The sequence below is a fragment of the Jaculus jaculus genome, chromosome 1, assembly GCF_020740685.1.
Source record: "Jaculus jaculus isolate mJacJac1 chromosome 1, mJacJac1.mat.Y.cur, whole genome shotgun sequence".
In the NCBI taxonomy this organism is placed as follows: Eukaryota; Metazoa; Chordata; class Mammalia; order Rodentia; family Dipodidae; genus Jaculus; species Jaculus jaculus.
Genome location: NC_059102.1, coordinates 305,759,234 through 305,765,732, shown reverse-complemented (window position 1 = coordinate 305,765,732; position 6,499 = coordinate 305,759,234).

The window sequence follows — 6,499 nt, the reverse complement described above, 5'->3', positions numbered from 1 at the left end:
TTCTTCTTGTTGCCCCAGTGCAGGTCAGCTAGCCCAGTCTCAAAGGTCGTAATCTATCAGTTGCAGCTGAACGGGCAACAGTTCACCCAAAGATTTTTCTTTCTGTGCCATATCCCTCTGCTCACACCAGTTTATTTCTACGCAAAGCAACCCTGCACAACTTCTCAGGACATGGGCACAAGAGCAAGCTTCTCACACAAACTGCTAGCCCAGTCTAGGCACAGCTCTTTCTCACCCTCATAAGCCAAACCTCACAGTCCATAGTTGTTACTGCCTTCAGGTCTTTCAGCTCTGACCAGGATAGACCATCAAGCTGAACTTACAGCACTGCAAGGCATCTCTTAGTCCAAGGTTTTAAGTCCTCCCACATTCCTCTTGAAAATCAGCTCCAAAAGGCTGAAGCCACATAGTCAGCAGCAACCCCACTCCTGGTACCACTTTACTGTTGCAGTCCGGTTCACATTGCTGGTAGAAACCACCCAACCAAGAGCAGCTTCTGGGAAAAAGAGATTTGTTTTGGCTTACAGGCTGGAGGGGAAGCTTCACGATGGCAGGGGAAAACAATGGCATGAGCAGAAGGTGGACATCACCCCCTGGCCAACATAAGATGGACCACAGCAACAGTAGGGTGTGCCAATCACTGGCATGGGGAAACTGGCTATAAAGCCCATTAGCCCACCCCCAACAATATGCTCCCTCCAGGAGGCATTAATTCCCAAATACCCATCAGCTGGGAACCTAGCATTCAGAACACCTAAGTTTATGGGGGACACTTGAATCAAACCACCACACCCTCTCTCCACATGGTCTCACTCTGTTGGTGCCTATGTATGTGCTCATCTCACCTTCTTATGAAGACATCAGTCATGTTGGATGTGGACCCATCCTAACATTTTAAATAGGCTATGCCAAAATATAGTCTCATTCTGAAGTACGGGGAGTCAAGTCTCAGAATGTAAATTTAGAAACAAATAAATCAGATCATGGCCTCCTCCCATCATGAACTACTTTGTAGGGTCAGCAGAAGAGTATCTGCTGGGGACTTGGTTGTGAGAGAAATAGGATGATGTTGGTCAATGGATAAAAGCTCAGTTATGCAGGATGGATAAGCTCCGAGAGCTAATATACAGCATGGTGAGTTTAATTACAATACAGTACTGTATTCTGTTTTTAGTTATTTTAGAGAGAGGGAGAAAGAGAGAGACAGAGACAGAGAAGAGAATTGGCACACCAGGGCCTCAGCCACCTAGTGGGCATGTGCGACCTTGCACCTGCCTCACCTTTGTGAGTCTGGTTTATGTGGGATCTGGAACATCGAACATGGATCCTTAGGCTTAGGCAAGCGCCTTAACAGCTAAGCCATCTCTAGCCCACAGTACTATATTCTTAAATGTTCTCCACTTTAGAAAAACAAAGGTAACTATGTGAGGTGATGAATATATTAGTTAGTCTGCTTGTTATTACTTCACAAGGCATATTGCCTCACATTGTACATCTTAAATATACACAACTTTTATTTATCAGTATTACTTCAATACAACTTTAAAAAAATAAACCCCTTAATTTTTGCAACCATCTATACAGCAGCAATAATAAAGCTCCTAGGGTTTTCAAGTTAAATCAACATAAACCTATTGAGTGCCTATTGAATATTCTTTGTTGGGTGTTGAGGAAGATGAAGAAGGACTTTCATGTTGGCCCCTGACAGGAAGTCTGTCTACAAAGGGAATAATCAGCACTTATGTGACAATTCACAAAACCTCTTGATAATCTATAGCTGTTATGTAGTGTAGGACACAGCATTTGGATTTGGTCTAAAGAAACATCAAAAAGTAGGTAAGCTCTAGGAAGCTTTCTTTAGAAGAGTGAATTTTCTCAGCCTACTGAAGCATAGGTCTTGCTTGGAAGAGACTCCCATCCACAATGTCAAAGGCCTGTGCCAGGAGGGAGGGAGCATGCTGTCTTTCAGGGAGATGGAACAAAATGCAGTTGAGTGGTAGGCAGTGCTAGACATCATGGCACACAGATATGTGGAGAGACTGGAAAAGTGCGAGAAGACTGTGGATGTCAGTGTGGATGCTCTAAACCCTAAAGAGGAGCATCACAAAATCTGTGGTTCAGCCAGCTTCAGAGTCCAGTTTCAGAAGGCTACATAAACCCTGACTAGGAAAGGGGAAAAGCAAAGAAACTTCTACCAAAATCGAAAGAGCTCCATAGGAAGAACAGGGTTGAGCCAAAGTTTCTTTGATAGAGCAGGGGTGGTACCAAGAAGACAGGACGGAAGATAGGACAGGAAAGGGGATTCTAATTTCCACCTTTTACCTGATAAGAGAATAGCTGCTCTGCTTGAACTAGAACTTCCTCTTGGCTAACAAGAGGTCACTAAAAGGTGATGTGTCATAACATCTATTTACTGATGGAAAGCATTCCAAACAGAGAAAGGTAAAATTTCTTTTTGCTTTCTTCCTATGACTGGACTACAAGAACTGAGCAGGTATGGCTGGACCCAACGAAGTGTCTGCAGTGACAGTGAGCCAGAAAGAAAGGAATAGAGAGATGGACAGAAGTCTCAGCTGTTAAAAGCACTTGCTTACAATGCCAGCAAGTAAGCCAGTGGCACAAGCATCTGGTGTCTCATACACACACATAGGCATTAATACACACATGTACACACACACACACACACACACACACGCACACATACAAACATAAGTATTAGAGATAAACAGACATATAAAATGAAGCCCACAGATCTGAAATCATTATAAATCAAGGCCTCTGGCTATGGTTATGAATCCCCCAACACACTTTCAGTCCATAAAAATACACAAATAAGAATTATATAATGTGAACTTATCTGGAAAATCCCCCTGGTGTCTCATCGATTCTTTAGAAATTAGCTTGTCTGGAAAACACCAGCACTTCCCATGCTCCATCCCCTCAACTCCTTCAAAATCCAAATCCATGGCTCGGAGAATCCAGTAGAAGAGCCAGTAAACTGCCTGTCACACTCCCTGTTCTCTGTGACAGTCACACTGCACACCAACCACCAAGCTTAGAAAGTAGAGACAGGAATACTACCGGAAACCTAAAACCGACCAGGTAGTTGTGATTTTATCTCTCACAGTAACCTCTTACAGCTCTTCAGAAGAAGGGGTGGAGATCTTATAGACCTTCTGCTCCAACACCCTCATAAGACATGGAGCTCTGTAACCTCACAGCACACTACACTCCTTACGTCCTAAACTGCCACTTAAATGAAAGGTTTCTTTGTTTGTTTGGTTTTGTTTACTGCCAATTATGTACCATTTGCTTGGCTGGGTACCATGCAGAGGAATAAGACAATGAGTGAAGCTTGGTCTATAAGCTGAAAAAGCTCATTTTTGAGATGGAGCCAAGTTAAACACTGGTTTGGAACACTGTGAAACCAATCAGTAAAATTAGGAAGTCGGGAAAGGAAGAGCCTGGAGGAGGCTGAACTATGGGGGAAATTTAATTGACCACTAACTATCTGGGCTCCTTCCTGCATCACAGGGATGGAAAAGCTTAAATCATTTCTAAGGTTTCCTCTCTGTTAGAGCTAGCATGCCATCGAGATGTTGCAGGAGAGACAGACGTCTGTGGTCAGGAGGAAAGGGGAAGCAAAGACTGAAGTCTTCATGACGTGTTAAAGGACAAAAAAGAAAACATTTTAACAGATGTGCTCACATCAGCTGAGCCCACCCCTTCACAAGATATGGAAGTTGCCTGCCCTCTGGTGGTAGCTCTTGGTGGTGTGACCTCACCTGTTCTGTGCCAGTCCCCCCCTCACCCTGCCCTCCTATCTGTTGCAAGCACCCAGTTCCTTGTATTATATCCCTTTCCTCCTGAAAACTTGAGATGTTCCTTCTTCTTGTATTAAGGAATAAGTGAATGTATATGGCATAAACAAATCTAAAAGGATGGCAAGGACCTTTGAAACATCAAGCTGTAGTCAACAGATTTCCAAATATCCATGATCCAAATATTTTAAGTCCCATTTCATATAAATACATGAGAATTTTAGAACATACTCTAACTTGATCATATTCCCATCCTATTATCCTCCTTTGATCCCCTTACATCCCATTTCTATCATCCAATTCTTTGACACTGCTCTCCGGATCATTGATCTAAGCTACTGAAACAGTATGGAGTGTGTGTGTGTGTGTGTGTGTGTGTGTGTGTGTGTGCACATGCAGACTCTCCACCTTATGGTTTGAGGCAAGGTCTCTCAGGGAAACCAGAGCTCAACAGTTGAGTCATCCTAGATAGCCAGCTTGCCCCAGAAATCTGCTTATTTCTACCTCCCAAGCACTGGGATTCCAGGTGCACACCACCATACAGGGCACTTACGTGGATGCTGAGGGTCTGAACTCAGGTCCTCGTGTTGCATGACAAGTTCTTTATCCACTGAGCCATCTCCTCAGCCCCAGAGTGTAAGTGTGTTTTAACTAATAACATATTTTGTATTATCTCAAGAAAAACGATCCTTGGCTGTGATATAGCATCTGTAAATGCAAACACATTACTGAAAGTTTATTTTCAACTTTCTATCATCATGGAAATGAGTCTTCAGAAACTGGGAGATATGGTGGAAGTGAAATGTGTTCTGTCCTTGCTAATCTACAATTTCAGACAATTAAGATTAAAAAAATTACTAAAAATTTTTAAATAGTCCTCTCTCACCTCTTCTCCCCATCCCCTTCCAATGAACAGCTTCTTCTTTCCTACTTTCCCTTCTACCATATCGATATCTCCTTCGTTTACTCTCCTGTATCATCCATAACAAACTTACTTTTATGACAACCTTATTTTTATTAATTCATCTTTATTGAGTATATACTTTGTATGGACGCATTATTTGTTAATACCAGCATTTCCCTCCTCCCTGTCCCCATTCCACTGAGGGCTCTTCTCAGTGGAGTTGCTGGTGTTCACCATGGGTTTGGGGGTTATGAGTTGTGAGAGCAGCAATCAGCAGTCAATGTGTGATAGGGGAACAATGTCTCTGGATATGCCCTCTTAGCCTGTGCTCTTACAATCTTTCTGCTCCCTTTTCCACAAAATTCTCTGAGCCATGATGGGTGTGTTTTAAGTCTACAGCATCTGTCTCCTTCACTCTAGTGCTGATTTTCAGGTTCACCATTGAGGCAGCTCTGTTGCTCATCTCTCCAGTTCCTCCGTGGTTTCACTTAGGCTCTGGCTGATATACAAGGGGTGGTTTATCTCCACGGCTCTGGCTACCTTCTGAAAAAGAAAAACATATTTTCCAATAGAGAATGGTGTCAGCATAGGTTAAACAGAATAAGCATTGTTAATTTAGAGAGATTTTGATGGATGTAGGCCCTTTTTTATCCAAAGACTAGTGAGAGTGAGAGCTTCTTGATGGAGACCATAATCTTGGTCTTCATAGGATTGTGACCTGGTTCCCAGTTCCAGCTATGGGTTCCTTTCCAACGAAAGATCTCTTAGCCAATCATTGGTTACCCATCAAGGCTGCATGCCACCATTACATAGGTGTGTACTTCTTGTCAGGCTGGTTGCTTTTGAATAGTATTGTCCCCTGATACTCACAGCATTGTTGGCCACTTTTCCCCAGCAGCTCATGTAACATTTTCTGGCACGATATGGACTAACCATCTGGGAACTGGCTCCTTTCCTGATTCTAGCCAGATCTCGCAGCATTCTGTGTCAGCAGGATGTGATGCTGGGACAACCTTTTATGATGGGCCTAATATTCTACAAGCCTTGTGCAGGTAATTATAGCTACTATAAAGTCATGACTACAGCAACCAGTTTGTACAGTGTTCCAAAGCACTCCTTCCCATCCTTTGGCTCGTACAATCATTCATTCTATCTCTTCCACTATGGTCTTTGTGCCATTGGAAGGTATACTACAAATGTCTGACTAAGCACTGAAATCTCACCTATTACTACTTATCACTTTGATGAGTCTTGGGTCTCCCCAGCAGTCACAAATTTTTGAAAAGAGAAACTCCTCTAACCAAAAGTGAAATCAACACCAATATATGAGAAAAAAAACTTAAGTATTTAGAAGGAAATTTGGTGGGCATATCTATGTAACAAAATAGTAGTAATTTCCTGCCTAGGGCTTGTGATCTTCCCAGCCATAAGCTTTTGACCAGATTTTTTATGAATTCCCACCCATGGAGTACACTTCAAGTCTGATTACAGAGCAGTTGGTTACCCTCAGAGTAGCCCCATAGTTCATGAATGGATCACCGTAACCTAGAAGATAGCCAAACCTTTGTGTGTGTGGCATTCAATAGCCACAGAATTCAGTAATTCTGAGCAAATTACAGCACACTCTGTCATGTTCTCTATGTTGTGAATTTGCACATAATTTTTTCATTATACTTGTTCTATGTTAATTATCATCTATGAAAAGTTGTTGTTCCTTCAAAACTCATCTGTCTTCTTACTTCCTCAAGAAACCATTCTTATTCTTTGCCCAGAT